The sequence below is a fragment of the Panthera tigris genome, chromosome A1 (genome assembly GCF_018350195.1).
Source record: "Panthera tigris isolate Pti1 chromosome A1, P.tigris_Pti1_mat1.1, whole genome shotgun sequence".
Lineage (NCBI taxonomy): Eukaryota > Metazoa > Chordata > Mammalia > Carnivora > Felidae > Panthera > Panthera tigris.
Window position 1 is genome coordinate 151,168,118 of NC_056660.1, and position 17,004 is coordinate 151,185,121.

The window sequence follows — 17,004 nt, forward strand, 5'->3', positions numbered from 1 at the left end:
AAATGAGAATGGATTACTGGTAGAAAAAAATAGCTTTTTCAGAAAAATCAAGGTCCTGACTCTTTCACCAACGCACATGGCTCCCTGGTTAAAAGCAATAAACACCCATATTTCCAGGGAAAAAAAAAGTCTTTACTTATCAAGAGTCCAAAGAAACATGCACTTGTTTGGGGGTTCATAGTCTTTCTGAAATATATACAAGAGATATTAAAAAAAGATATTTTTGCACCTCTTCATAGATCTTTTTATGAATTATAGGTTTCAAATACAAGCAATCCATTTGTAGGCAAGACTGGCCACATCCTCTTAGGAGTAGACATCTCTAAGAACCCTCTTAATAAACCATTATTCACTGGATACTTACACTAGATAAGAGGCGCACAGTAAATACAGGTTGACTATTGAACAAAGAGCCAACACTAGCACATTAACCAGAGTTCAAATTTAATCTCATTGAAGGTTAAATTCAGAAGCCTGTTCTTATTCTTAAAATAATTAGAAAACATGTATTTACGTGCACCAAAAGGTAAACTTTGAGGGTAGAGATTTTTATTGCTTGGTCACTGCTGTATCCTTGGCTCCTAGATCAGTACTTGATAAATATTGTTTTAAAAAATAAATTAACTATGTACCATATAAAATTTCCCATTTTTATAAAATAACCTATTTGTCCTAATAACTGACAAATGAGGTAAGTTTTATTGTCACCATGTCACAAATTATAAACTAAAGCTTAGAATTTAAGGAACTTGACCAAGGCTTCACAGTCGGTAAATGCTGGATCTGGGACTTGAAGCCACACATCCAACTGTAAAGTTCATTTAGGAATGCTGTACATCCTCTCAGAACATACCACTCTGTGAGCTCTCTGAGGAAATAGAGATTACTGAACATTCTAGTCTATGGCTACTCAAGTATTCTTTCATTCATTTGTTGAGCAAATACTAACTGATTCTCTAGCACACAACTGTTTAGACACTGGGATTGCAATGGTTTAAAAAAAAAAAAAAAAAAGGGCAGGGGAGGTCCCCTGTCACATAGTTCTTACACTCTCCCACAGAAGGAAACAAAGAGCAAACGTGCCAACTAGGGAATAAATAAGATAATTTTAGAGATGGATATGTGATCTGAGGAAACTTTAAATAGGTCGATGAGGGATGGTGCTTCTTAGCAGGAGGGCCCCTCCACAGGAAGATTTAGGAAAGACTGTTACAGGCAAAGGATCAAATGGCAAGTTTAAAAGCCCTGAGTAATAAATAAATAAATAAAGTCAGCACATTTGAGGATATAAAATGGCCAGTGTGCCTGGAACAGGAGAACCAGCGGGGGAAAATGAGAACTAGCTGGGAAGTACTGCTACCTCATTTTTATTTCTTTGGAATTTTAAAGTTACTACGAAATAGGTATGCAATTCAGGCATAGTAAGCTAAATAATTAATATAATATCCCATTAGACAACAATTACAAACTATTAATCCTTTTATCCAAAAATAGGTTATTTTAGCTTTCAACAATACTTAAAAAAAAAATGAACAGAGAAAACTTTTTAAGAAAATGAATGCAGTATAAACTAGCATTATGAATGCAGTGAAAGATGAATTTAAAATAAATTACTAGGGATATTAGACTGGCTACAGAAAAGGTTGCTTAACACTGGCATTGGCTTTCAAGAGAAATCATGGAATCTCCCCTCTGGAGATGGTTTAAAATAGGATTAGATATATTCACTCAGTGCAGTCTTGCCTGAAAGCCTCTGCTGACCTCTCAAGGTCTTGCCAGTCCTGTGATTCTGTGATAAAATTAGACTCTTTCATTGGGCGAAAACAACACAGGGTTCACCATGCCAGCTGCAACCTGGAATAATTGGAAGGGACTGATTTTGGAGTAGTATACCTCCTACAGCTGAGACAAGATGCAATTAACAGATCCCCAAACCTCTCTTATTTCATGCTGTACTGAGTACTCCACTGGTTCACAGCCAATAATGGTTGGTATCAGTGATACAAGCAAAGTCAAGTGGTCTGATCCATGATTAAACAGTAGATGTCTTTATTAGCTGCTGACCTTGCTTTGAACAGCATGGCTTCAAGAACTGTGTACCTATTAGCTGATTCTTTGATCCTTGAAAATAGGAACCAGATGAATCCAATAATGCATTTTTATTTGGCCTCTTTTCTGCCATTCTCAAGATTAAATAACTCCAGTTTTGATGCCATGAGCCTTAACCTCATTAAATGACTCAGCTCAACTGTTTACTTAATCATCAGCACTTATCCACTGTATTTTCTCATTTAACAATCTCTAAGTTGAATATAATTTCAAGCAATTTTTTTTTTTTTTTTTTTTTTTTTTTGCTGTGACATTCTCATTTAGAAGTGACTGGGCACAGTGACTAGAGCACAACTCGATCGTGAGGCAGACCTGGGTTTAATGGCGGCTCTTTCCCACCCAAGATGCCTGAACCTGGAGAAGCTGTGGAACTACTCTGAGCCTTAATTTCTTTATGTGTGTATTAGGGCTAACATGAATGCATAGCTCACAGAATAGTATTGGGATTAAATGGAGATAACATAAAGTAGCTTTCTTCCCTCATCTTCTGCACAGTTCATCCCACCTCTGATGTACATTTAACATAAAACACTATCATATATGTAATTTTCTATGTTGACTTACTGTTCCCCTTTCACTTCCCACCTTTATCCTTTGCCAACACACACAAACACATATTCACACACACATCCAGAGGTAAGCCCATGAGGACAGAGATCTTTTTTGGTTCGTCCACAGTGCCGACAAAGATGCCGACAAAAAATGGTTTTGGGAAAATATCCATGGAGTAAATGAAAGCATGAAACAACTTGTACAGTGGTGTCAGGTATGTGATCAGCATTCCATAAAATGTTAGGTGACTTCTTTTTCTCGGAAATAATGGAAGGTTAACTACACCCAACCGTTCATTATCTGAAGCAGCCTTGGGCCAAGGACAGAGTGAAAGAAGCCTGTATAACAGACAAACACTCATTTCTGGCTTTGACAACGATAACGTAACTTGGGGCAAATCACTTTATTGGTTTGAATTCCTCACCTGCAAATTATTTCCACATAGGAGAAACTCTGAGATCTATGTTCTTATTACTATGGTCATTGAATATTGTGTGAATACAGATCATGTTCCTTAGTAAAAGTGACACAAAAGACCAAGGGAAATATGCAGTTAGGATGTCAGATGCTTTCAGAACCAGCTTCCCAATTTCCTGATATCTCCAATTAACCTCACTGTAAAATGAGGATATGAGGAAACTGATGAAGGAATGGATGAGTATGTGAGCCCTTCCCAATGAACATCTACACTGCGACCCTATTTACTCAGTCCTATCCCGCAAAACAAGGGGACAGAAAATCCCTCAAGCTTGCATCAGTCAGAAGAACATAAGTACCCTGGTGTGAGTTTCTGGATCATATCTGCCCTACATGCCAAGATAGCTACATGTATGTGTTCCAGGAAAAGTGTTTCTTGAGTCTCTTTCATAGAATTGCCTTCACTTTTTCAGCTTACTTTCCTTACATCACATTCACAATGTACAGTCAGGTCTCATAAGCTGGATAGTGCAACATTGGGAAGGAGAGCAGTTCATGGCATAAGGCTCAAATTCTGGAAGGAGGAAGAGCAAACTTGGAGATTCAGATTCTAACATAGCTCCTTTCATGTAAAATTTTAAATAGTTATGCAGATTCAAGATTAAAGTATATATGTTGGTTTGTGTTTAAGTAATTATCTGATAAGCCTAAGAGGATGGGACAGCTGATCACAGGAAAAAGAAGATAAAAGGACAAGAGGGCAGAATAAAGACAAGAAAAATGTACACGACAGAAAGAATAAAAATAAATGCAAATTTGAAACAAAAAGAAATGCTATCAACAGGTGGACTAATAACTAGAAAAAGTGCTTTAAGGGCAAAGTTTTTAATTAAAATTTTTTTTCAGAATTTAGAAATTAGATGGTGATTTGATTGGAGAGATGTTTTGAAAAGGGAAAAAAAATGAATAGTAGAGATGTCTAAAGATGCTGATTGAGAGGAACAACAAAGCCAGATGGCATAAATGGCATCTTTAGGAATTTTGTGGCATAAGAAGCTATGCTAAAAAATGCCCCCTCTGTCCTGAAAACGCTGCAGTCACATTCTGAGCATGCTCAGTGTTCTAGCTAGCCATGCTAACCCACTTAAATGTGCTCACCCCGAAACCTCTAAGTTTCTCTCAGCCACTCAGGCCTTTGCATTTTTAGCCATCTTCAGTACTTCATTAGGCTGATTTTGCTGCCCTTGTGGACATTTTAATCAGTCAAAGTTGTCTTCTTTGCGAAATAGTTATGATATACCTACACTCACCAATTTTAAGCAGCTATTAAAAAGAGATTTGATATCAAATAAACTTACGTTAGGTTAAAATTAAGCTGCAGAATAATTTATATAGTATGATTCATTTTTGATTACTAACAACACATGTATGTATCATTTATTTGTATAATTCTAGGGAAATGTGGGGAAATACACATAACTGCTAATTTGGGTTTTCTGAGAAGTGGGGAGGGAAACAATGGCACAGAGGAAAAGGGGAAACCTTTAAATTTTTCTTCAGACTTCTACATTCTTTGTTATAACAATCATGCATCGCTTTATTAGAAAACAATAATGTAAAAAAGCACTCAAAGACTTTCTTACAGTTATTGTGGAGGACTTTTAATGTATATGGACTAATCTTTTATGTGGATTATTTGGAAGCTCATTCATCGTTGGTCCCTAAGTAATTATCACATTTGATATTTACTCTGTGCATGGTTTAAACACTGTGACAGACACTGTTAACTGTCTATCCAATAACCATTCGCCTTCTTCCTTACTATATGAAATCTTCTAACAGTTGCTGAGTCAACACAGCCAGCTTAAAAATAAAATAGAACAACAAAAACAACAAAATAAAATGGAGCAGAATGAAACAAAACAAAACCCAAACAAAATAGAAGATTTTATCTCTACACCACTAAGGGTGGTCATGAGAATAAGATCTAGCCAAAGTGACATGAGCAGAAGTTATGTAGGGCTGCAGAACTCCTTTAAAAGGAAAATAGGAAGCTTGACCATACCCTTCTGCCTTTCCCATCACGCTCTTTCCTGCTGCCTGGAATAATGACATGAGGACAGAAATTCTAGCAGCCACTTTACCCATGCGGTAAGTCTGAGGATGGAAGCCACACACTGACAATGATGGAGGAGAAAAAGGAAAAGGAAGGTTTTCTAGTGACTCCATGGTTCCAATGATCACACATGACTGCCTAATTGTGGACTTCATTTATTCGAGGGGATGAATTTTGTTGCGTTTAATCACTACTATTTTTGGATTTTCTGTTGTATGCAGATGAATTTAGTACTGATTAACATAGATGTATACAGACTCAGTGCATGTGGAAAATAAAATTTCTTGTGGGAAGACCAGAATTATAAAGTTAGATTCAATTTTTTTTTGCTTTTGTAATAACAGTTATATTATTTTCACGCTCAGATATAGAGCAGCTCCTTGTTAAATCATGTATAATTCTGGCTGTGTATATTTTGCTTCCATAAAACACTACCAATTCTGATGAATAGTTGAGTGCTCAGAGCTGTTGTGAAAGTTCTTGGTCTCTGCCTTTTCCTGCTAACGATAGAAAGTTTTGATGATTTGATTAAATAAAAACAAAAGTGCATGGAGGCAAGAGTGCTCCAATCACTTAAACCTGTTTTTAAGGGGTCAAAGCGCTAATCTGTGAAATTTCAGGCAACAAAACATCACTGTAAATAAGAAATCTGAGCTGAAAGGGAGCACAAGACTTGTTCAATGACATGAGAATAGACCTGGAAGTAAAACTGTCTAATGGGTTCTAATTCTGGCTGTGCCATCTAATTATCATTTGTGTCTAAGTGATATCATTTAGTTTATCCATGCCTCATTAATGAAATTGGGTAACTGACCCATAGGGAAAGAAAATATTTCATGGTGGAGTGAAGCATGGGTTGAGAGAACTTTGTGGAAGTCTTCCCTCTACGAAAGAAGGTATATTCTGAATGCCTATGTGCCTAGCCATCCAGATACACCTTTATTCAAAGCATGATTTGATCCCTAGCAAATGGTGTTTTGAACATAATATGATCGGCAAAGAACAGAGAAGGTTATGGTATACAAGGGGCTGTAAGCAAGCAGCACTCCTTCTTCCTCACTCCTCCCAGTTGTCAATGGCCATGACAGAGAGATGTAACTCTAGTACCAGCTCCTTTTATTATATAGAAAATGGCTCATGTTACATAATTTAATGTCCTGAATCTGCTGTGTAACCCATTTTTTAAATGACGGGATTAAGCAGACAATGGGATTACTATTCCCATTTTACAGATGAGATTATTGAAACCCAGAGGTAAGATATAAGTTGACCAAAGTCACTTAGGAATTGAATGGCAGAGCTGGAATCCAAATTCAGAGTCTTCTTTGATCGAGATTCTAAATCTAATAGTCTAAACATAACCTTTACTGGTTTGCATGGGATAAAGGAAAGCAGGTTGTAACTAATGAGCAAACTGGATAAGCAGATTTAAAGATGTCTGAATTATTCTCTCATTTCCTTTCCCTCCAAGCTGTGTACATTCTTAACAAACCAGACATTCTCAAGTACACACATACATGTGTGTGTGCATGTACACACATACTCCATGTTTGTAGTGTGAGGAGGGAAAGAACAACCATGTCCTGGGTTCCCTAAAAGGAGGCTACATAAGAGCATGAGCATTTATATGAAGATTAAAACTCTATTTTCAATAATTAAGAGTGACAGGCTCTTAACCATGAAGTATAGAATTTTCTAGCAGAATCTAAGATAACAAACAGGTCAGAAACTCTAGCAGACAATAGGCACATCCATCTCATTCACTCCTGACATCTCAAGGATTAGAACAATGCCAGTTAAATTAGAAGAAGTAAAAAATACATGTATTTGTAAAGGAATGCTTGAACTAACTCTTCTAACTGTAGGTAAAATGTCCTTTTGAATGTCTAGTAATTTTAAAAATTTGATACGTTCATAATCCACTTAGTTCAGATTCTTAGATACATAAGACTAGAAATTTAAGAACTTTGCCCAATGACACTACAAGATTTTAAGCCCGTCTGAGCAGAGAATGAGGACTTTTCTTTGTTTTACTACTGTGTTCTTAAGAATACCATAGTCCCTGGCACAATTTAATGTTTGCAAAGTTTATAAATCAATGATGCACTGGGTTCATTTCCATTTAAATAAAGACTTCGCTATACTTACTAGAAATCTAATGGCTTTGAAGAGTTCATCCTGCTTTTAAAAGAGGCTAACATTATATTTGGCAAAATTTTGGCACTACAAAGTTCAGTCTCCAAGAGAATAATTTATTTATGTAAAATTAAGGAAATCTTAAAATAAAAACAGAATGTATGGCTTAGGCTATCAATTACCACTGGGTGGAGTTTAGACCAAGAGGAAAAACAATGTTTTGCTGTTTAGGTCTGGTTCAAATATGGCTAAGAGTGAAGACACTGATTTGGATCACAACTGCCCTCACTACATGGAACACAAATTTGTTTTGGTTATTGTGACCACATGATGTGCTCCATCCAACACTCCTGAGTTTATGGAACTTCCCTGAAGCAGATGGGAAGCCATTTACTTTGGGGAGGGCATAATGCTTTTTAAGTTTTAGATCTGACAGGAGAGCTGTGTCAGCACAAAGGAGAGAAAGCTAGTGGCCCCAGAGCAAAATCCTTCTGCCAAGAGGACTAAGAAGGAATTTCTCTGGGAATCATACAGGAAGAAATCCTTCAAAGGATAAGTAGTAACTTCAACCACTAGGCCCTTTCAGTTTCTGCTAAGGAAAAGCATTAAAAATCTAAATGAATCCAAAGAAATCTGAAAACTGGATGAAAAATGACCTAGAACACAATGCTGATTTTGACTATGTATATCTCTTCTCCATTGAATATAGAGTTATGGGACTTACCCGGCCAAAGACTCAGATTACAACAGAGAATAAAATATTTATTAAGCCATGTATGTTAGAAATAAAAGCAAACAGACAACAATACAAATGAACTCAAGTGCCAGATAAGAAAAATTAAATGTCCAAATCACTCTATTGCTTACTGGCAGGCCTAAAAAATTTTCTTTTTATTCAAGTTAGTTAACATGTTAATATACAGGGTAGTCTTGGCTTTGGGAGTAGAACCCAGTGATACATCTCTTACTTATGACACCCAGTGCTCATCCTAAACTGTGCCCTACTTTATGCTCGTCACCCATTTAACCCATCCCACCACCCAAACCCCTCTCCAGCAACCCTCAGTTTGTTATCTGTATTTAAGAGTCTCTTATGGTTTGGCAGACATAAAATTTAAACCCAGTTCTTAACTCCCAATTAATTCAAGGGGTAAAGATTTAGTATCATTTTATAAATAATTACATTTGCCAAAGAAGCTAGTAAACTGTTCTATAAACACAAAATTTTAATTGTGAATTTTTGAATTCACCATCATAAATCATGGAAATTCACATCAAACACACTTAAGAATATATAACACTACACATCTATCAGAATAGCTAAAATTAAAAATACAATAGCTAGTGTTGGGAAGGACTTTCAGTAACTGGAATTCTTATACACTGGTGGGAATGTAAATGAAAACATCTTTGCACAAAGATCTACACATGAATACTTAAGCCACTTTACTTATAAGGATAAGAAACTCAAAACGGCCAAATGTCCATTAATAGTGCACTGAATCAACATGTTTTGTTATATTCATCCAGTGAAATACTATACAGCCATGACAAAACTAAATTGCTGCTTCATACAACAATTTGGGTGGCTATTACAGAAATAATATTGAATGAATAAAGACAGACACAAGAAACAACTACTATATGATTTCATTTATGTGATGTTCAAAAATAGGCAAAACTAATCAACAATGACACAAATAAAAACAATGGTTATTTCTTGGCAGAGAGGTAAGATGTGGCTCAATGCTGGTATTGGCTGTGAAGAGACACAGGGAATCTTTCAGGGTAATAGAAATGTTTTATGTCTTGATCTGGGTAGTATTTAACTACATGTAGGTATGTATGCACGTGTCTATCTACCTATCTACCTACCTACGTGGCATATGTGTATGTGTCCATTTAACCACTCCCACGTGTATATGTACACACACACACATATATACACATATACATATATTTATATGTATATGTATATACACATATATACAATACACACTGTGGTTATCAATTGAGCTGTATACTTCAGGCTTACATAATTTTTCCCTCATTGTATACATTTAAACCTCAATTAAAAGTCTGTATCTAGGGGTGCTTGGGTGGCTCAGTCAGGTAAGTGTCCGACTTCAGCTCAGGTCATGATCTCAAACCCCGTGTCTGGCTATGTGCAGAAAGCTAAGAGCCTGGAGCCTTCTTTGGATTCGGTGTCTCCCTCTCTTTCTCTGACCCTTCCCCTCTCACGTGCTCTCACTCTCTCAAAAATAAACAAACATTAAAAAGTCTGTGTCTAAAATACTTATCTTGAAAACAAGCTAAAAATATTAATTGTATATATTCTCAATGAACATAAAGGTGCAGTAATCTTTTCAATACAATACAAAATTAGGGCTACTTAATTACATATTAAATGGATATTTATTTATACTACAGAAGCAAAAGATGTCCATAGTACTAAAACTGTGAGTTATAATAACCCATCAAAGGGCCATAAAGTAATTCCTCAAAACATTTTGTATTTTTTTCATCATTGCTCCTTTTGTTCAGAAAATGTGAATTTTGACTTGACTAATACCAACTGAGATGAATAAGAAGAGGTGATTAAGGAAAAGATCAGATGACTCAAAGAACTAAGAAGAAAGACAGCATGGGCCGGTGATGTATTGTCAGTACATTTCTATTTTGAGTCACAGTTTAAGCCATCTCTGAGATGGCTCAAAGAATAAAAGGAAACACAGGACAGAACAACTCTAAGGATTTTAGGGGTTAAGATGGGAGACTTTTTTTCACTAATGCCCCTTGCCATTTTTCCTAATTTTCTTAGGGACCTCTACATGGAGAAGAACATCTCCACAGGTTTAGGGTCACTTCATACAGTTTATGAACAGAGCTTAAGGTTTCAATTTTGTCAAAAATCCAAACATCAATTTTTTTCATCCTACTTTCATCAAACATTTGCTCTACCTATCAGAATAAGATTACACCAAATCTGTAAAATAATAAGCCCGAAAGTTTTGGCAGTTTCAAGGCTAAGAACTAACTATTCCTGCATGTTATTTTATCTCATGTTCTGCTCTTAAGAGCCATAAAAGTAGTTGGCCCTATGTTTCTTCTTCCAATGAATTAAATTTTGCTCTTTTATAGCACTTTGACAGCTCTATGGTCAAATAAACTCAGTAAATCATGTTGACTGACTGACAAAGTATTTCCTCTTCATATCAAAATATCTCAAAAGACTTCCTCTTAAAGACTTCTGACATCCCACAGCCCATCATATAACTGGTATTACTAACCATAAAAATATTTTTATTTGAAGGGGATTCCACTGATAATGCTGCTACTCCAGGGTCTTAGAGAGGTTACCAGGCAACCTGTTCCATGATTACCCAGTGTTTAGCAGTAATTCTTGCTATTTAGCCACCAGGTTTTTTCTTTTTAAGGTCTCTAACAACCTTTAAACACAGAGTTCTCATCTTTGACTCTGTGCAGTGGTTACTTTAAGTACCTTTCTTGCAATTGGCCTAAATAACTCAAAGTTATACGTTCATCAAAATTTCATACTTTACTACATGTGACTAAGTAACTTTGCGCCATCTTAACAAAGTTTCCAGAAAATACCCAATCAAAATTCCAGCAGCGTATATATATTTAAACAAGTTGAATATTAAGAAGGACATCCAAGTTATCTAATTTCATTCTTTCCTCTTAAAGATAGGCCACGTAAGACCTAGAAAAATTAAGTGACTTGTCTGAAACCATATGCTTCATTGGCAGATGATGACAATAACATACCAGTAAAAACTAAGAGCTAACATCTGTTGTATGCCCACCATGTGTCAAATGCTATGTTAAATGCTGTAGGTGAATTATCTCAACAAATACTGACAACAAATCTATGAGGTAAGTTCTATTCTATTCTCTGATAGCCTGTTTGAATGTCCTTTTCACTGACCTGCAAGACCTCTTGTTAACGTTTGAGGAATGATTATATGCTTAGTGTTGATATTAATCTTTCAACAAAAGTGAAATGAAAGAATGCTAAGTGGGTTTTTTTTGCCATTTTTAACGTTAGTTATGTGATATCCATATTGTAATTTAGACATGGTTATTTTCTTAACTTTATCCCAATATTACTGTGCTATCATACTCTGACCATTGTGATTTGTTTTTTCTATTTTATTCATAAGTCTGTAACTGAACCCTGGCAGTAAAAGCCAGTGGCTTTCATTAAGTAATTCTGAGATAATCATTGGTTGCATTTTTATTTTATGAAATCTGACTGGTATATGTTAATCCAGAGGTCTTTACAGAATATGCAAAATAACCCGTTTCATGAGCTTGTGATATAAATGAGGTCATTTCTATTTTTAGTATTCAAATTAATCTCTAGAGCCTTTAGATGCCCATTAGCAGAAACTCAAGTATCTCTCTTGGGACATGTCCAACTCCCTACATATTTCAGGAACTCTAGAGACTTTCTCATTCAAAAGGATCAGTTCTGCTTCACATTTTGGGAAAAGAACTAGAAAATCTGATCCATTCAATGGAAGAAAGTTCCTTGTTTCTGCTGCAATAACTTTATTCCTAGCCATATTTGTCATTGTAGAACACATGTGGACCCATTTACTGGGATGTTAAATTTATCTGCTTCTCTGATATCACTGGTATTCTGGCAATCCTTTCTTAAGGTCTAAAGGGCAGGAAGTTTATTTCCAAATGTTTCTTTAACCACTATAAGCCTAAGTCCCAGTTCTGAAATTATTCCTACCATCTTGGATTTCAACCCTGAAAGTATGATCCCACTGTGTGAGTGTGCGAGGGACAAGGGTGCCCCACGTTTGGGATCCCAAAATGTTGTAGTACCAAAATTAAACAGAGTCAAACTGCCTAAGATCATCCCTGGATCAACTGTGTGATCTTGGTCAAGTCATTTATCCTTCCAGCTTTCCTATGGGCAAAATGTGCGTCATAAGGTTGTTTTGAGTTGATTTATATGAGGCACATGAAAATATCCTTGCTACAGTAATATTATTTTATTGTTATTAAATAGTGACTATCTGAAAGCACGGCATTGGGAGAGACTACCAGCTTGAGACAAACTCATCACCACCTTTGTGCACCAATCCATGACCATATAGGTCTTGGCACTGAACTCAGTCACCACTCCAGTCATCCTACATGGTATAAATGCACTGAGGTGCCCTGGGGAATCTCTGTTACCTGTAGACTTCTGTTATCTATCTCAATTCATCACAGACAATATGGTAAGATTGAATCTTAAAAAGAAGTGGTATAGGTCTTGATCCCTTTGTTCCCAAAAGGTTCCCTGACCCCTATACAAATTTTCCACTTCCTTCTCAGTTACCGACACTACTAAATAACTGGGTATCAGAGGAACACTGCTCACTCAAAAAGAATATCTTGCTATACTCTTTTACCAGGGCAATAATATATACTTGCCCTATATTTATACTTGCAGAGTAAACCTTAGAGGAAACATTCTAAAGCCAAAGAAGGAATTTGTCTAAGGCAATTTTCTCTTTACACCAAGATAAAGACATGACCTGTCGCTTCTAGAAGAGTTACTTGTTTTCATTTTTTTTTTAATAATTAATGTTCTAGCTAAATCATGAGCTGTGGTCTCCATTTATTTCATACCTAATTACAAAGTTTGCTTTTTGATAGGAAAACTTGTGTGTATATCTGAAGGATCTGAGACTGAAAGCACAGAATTTTAAGGACAACAGAAGTAAAATCCATAATAATCCAAGCATAACACACTGTGCCTTTTGAAATCATACATGTATTCACTATGCTACTGCTAATTCAGAGAAGGAGTGATTAAAATTCTCCACTCTGGAAAACTGTCTGTAGTAGATAGGTCCCCAAAAGCTGCTTATGAAGTTGCATAGCAGGTAATCTAATCACACCCTATGCAAACATAAAACTCCCTCAACATCACACCTTTTCCTATGCCTGCATATACTAATAATGTACCTAAAACTGGGTCTGTGCCTCCAGTAAATATTTAACCCGCTCTATTACATGTTTTTATCTATCTTTATACTATATGCATTCTTTGCCAGTAAGTACTCTATGTTTGTATTGTTTCTTTTTTTTTAATTTTTTTAAACATTTTTATTCATTTTTAAGAGACAGAGTGTGAGCAGGGGAGGGGCAGAGAAAGAGAGAGACACAGAATCCAAAGTAGGCCCCAGGGTCTGAGCTGTCAGCACAGAGCCCTACACGGGACTTGAACCCATGAACCATGAGATCATGACCTGAGCTGACATCAGATGTTTAATGGACTGAGCCACCCAGGCGCCCCTGTATTATTTCTTTTACATAAAAGGGACCAAGGTAATGAAAAGCTTGATATAAACATTGTACACTTCAGAATACTCATACTAAAAACTAGGAGGTAATGTACTTTGTACCAATCTTATAAAAATAAATTATAGTATAAAAGAGAATTTATAAAAATAATATTTTTATTTTTTGAAGACCAGGAAGGATTTATCACATTAAAAAATCATCAAATTAACAAAAAACATTATAATTTATAAAAGAGTGACTGGGATGAGGTATTGTGCCCTAAGAATCTAGGGTTCTCTCATCTAGTTATTTGAGAAGTGATTGTTGTTGGTTTATAAAGTATACTGCGGTCAGAACATTACTTTTAAAGGAAAAACCACATGATACTTAAGTGTGAAAAGTAGATGTGCATTACTTACAGTCTTTGCTTATGATACAACAGAACATGCACATTACTTTAACTCTCTTTGTAGCAATGCTGCTATGATGCCATCAAGAGAACCAAACTTTGGTAGTCCAAGTTCATGGATACCCTATTATAATGCCATTATGGTAGGAAAATGATTTCAGGGCAAGTTAATGGAAACCACATTATACTGGTAAGCGATTTTATTGTAAGTCTACAAAGACCACATTATAATGGTCAAACAATTTCCCTGTAAGTCTATGAAGGCTGCATTAATAATGCCATTAGAAGAGCAAAACAATTTCAAATAAACTCTATGGGGACTCATTTCACTGTCATGATGGTGGCAAAATGATTTCAGGGTATGTTTACAGAGAACCCCTTACAATGCCATTATGACAGCATTACAATAGTAAAAAGAAATTATGGGGAGCCCATTATAATGCCATTATAATTCCATTACATTGGTTAAAAGATTTCAGAGTAGTTCTACAGCAACACTACTACAATGGTAACAATTAGGTCATAGAAAATATCATAGTAGATGACACTTACAAGGAAAAACCACGTCTATGTTTGGAAAGATCAGATTAGTGTTCAGAAAAGAATCAGGTCTATTAAAGTCTTAACCTCACTGAGTTTGTGTAATTTTATGAAAACTTCACCCCTAGTTTATCCCATCTGTCTTCAGGGATGGAGGTATTATGATTTAAATTAAAAATTCAATCTCTCTCCTATGATGCAATTTATTTTTATTGCTCCTAACATTTTACCACCTAGAATATGGTGCCCCTGGGGAACTTAATCCTACCTGTGGACCTCTGTTGTTTAGCTGCCACAATCCATTAAAGAAGATTGAACTTTGAGCCCCAAGAGGGAAGGGGTGGGGGGGGGGTCTTAATCTCTTTGTTCCCAGAAGGTTCCTTGACCTAATGCAAATTTTCTCAACTCCTCCCTGATCAATTCTGCCTTTTAAGTGGATATTCAAAAACCAATTCATAGTTGGCCAATGTTTAAGATTTTGCTACCATATTAGGCAAATTTAGTTTCGTGAAAATGAATCTATTATATGACTATGGATTCTATCCCTATCTTTAGCTGATTGATAAGCATGTGCTATTGACAAGAATATAGAGTATGTAAGGAAAATAAAAATGACTTAGTATAGTACACTGAATAATGGTCCCCCAAAGATGTACACATCCTAATCCCTAGAACCTATGAATATGTTATGTTACATGGTAAAAGGGTCTTTGCAGATGTGGTTAAGTTAAGGATGCTGAGGGGCACCAGGGTGGCTCAGCTGGCTAAGTGTCCAACCTCAGCTCAGGTCAAGATCTCATGGTTTGTGAGTCTGAGCTCTGCATCAGGCCTCCATTCTCAGCAAAGCCCACTTAGGATCCTCATTCTTCCTCTCTGTCCCTCCCCCGCTGGCATGCACATGCATGTGCTCTCTCAGAAATAAATTTAAAACAATAAGGATGTTGGAATTAGGAAGATTATCCTCAACTATGAGGGTGGACCTGTGTAATTGTGAGGGTCCTTATGAGAGGGAGGTAGGAAGGTCAAAGACAGGAAAAGTGATGTATAGGTAGAAGCAAAGATTGGTGAGATGATACCATGACCCACAGAATGCTGGAAGTCTTTACAAGTTGGAACAGGCAAAAAAATGATTTTTATTTTTCTTGGAGACTCCAGACAGAACCAGTCCTGCCAATACCTTGACGTTAGCCCTTTAAGGCTCATTTTGGACTTTTTACCTCCAGAACTGTAAGAGAATATATTTCTGTTGTTTTAAACCATTCAATTTGTGGTAATTTGTTAAAAACTTTGTTCTAAAGATGAGACAAAAATTAACCCATTATGTTCAACTTTTATAAGAGACAGAATATAATTATTTCTTTGTAATTACTCCATGTATTTGCTTGTATGTATTTAGGTGTTGGATCTTCCTTTCCTGGCAAGAGACAGAATATATGCATATGGAGATACTTTAGAGGCTATGAGACAGAAAAAAAAAAAAAAATAAAAGGACACAAGATCAGTTACCCCAGCCTGGAGTGAGGACAGAGCAAATTTGGTATGGCATAAGAAAACGAATAGTGCTCAGCCAGAGTCACTGTGCTCATTCACATTTCCCAGCCTCCTTTGCACTTGGGTTGGGGACACAGAAGTGTGTTCTGGCAAATGAGAACATGAGTGAAAGTGATGTGCCACTCCTCCTACAAAGCATTCAAGATCAAGTTTGTCTCCTACTCTCTTCCCCTTCTACAACCAACTTGGAAGTTATATGATGATTAAGGGGAGACGACAAAATGGAAGAAACTGCAATCCTTGAGTTACCAAATGGAAAAGAACTCTCTGCTAAGCAATGTTGGATACTTCTTTGTGTTAAGATACAAAGATTTTGGACTTTGTCTGTTGTGGCAACTAGTATTAATTACCTTGACTAATAACATACAGAGAGCAAAAAGATAATTGAAAATTCCTTCCCAAAGTTCTTTTATTTGGAATTAACTTCATTTCTTCCAGAGGCCATAGTATCCTAGCCCAAAACAAAAGTTGTATAGCTCTTAACGACCACAGCAGCATAAGAGAAAAGGCAATAGGAGATGGGGCTTAGAGATATTATTCCACAAAAAGATATATCATATGAAGAACTGATATCCTGGAATAGCATTATTGTGAGGAGGGTGTTACAAAGGAACATGTTTTGTAGCTACTGTTAATTTAATTTTCTTAAAAGAGATTTGGAGAAGGATTGAAGATAAAAACAAGAAATTTTTATGAGGGAGAAGGAAGTTTAAGGGCAAAGTAAGTTTGGGAAGCCAAACCTCAAAGGTAGTTGCACAGAGAAGGGGAGTGAATCTAGTTTAATATAATTGTGTGAGCTGACTTACCCCCAAACAACCAGTTTTCCAATGAAGGTTCATTTTAAGACACATTAGTGAATTTC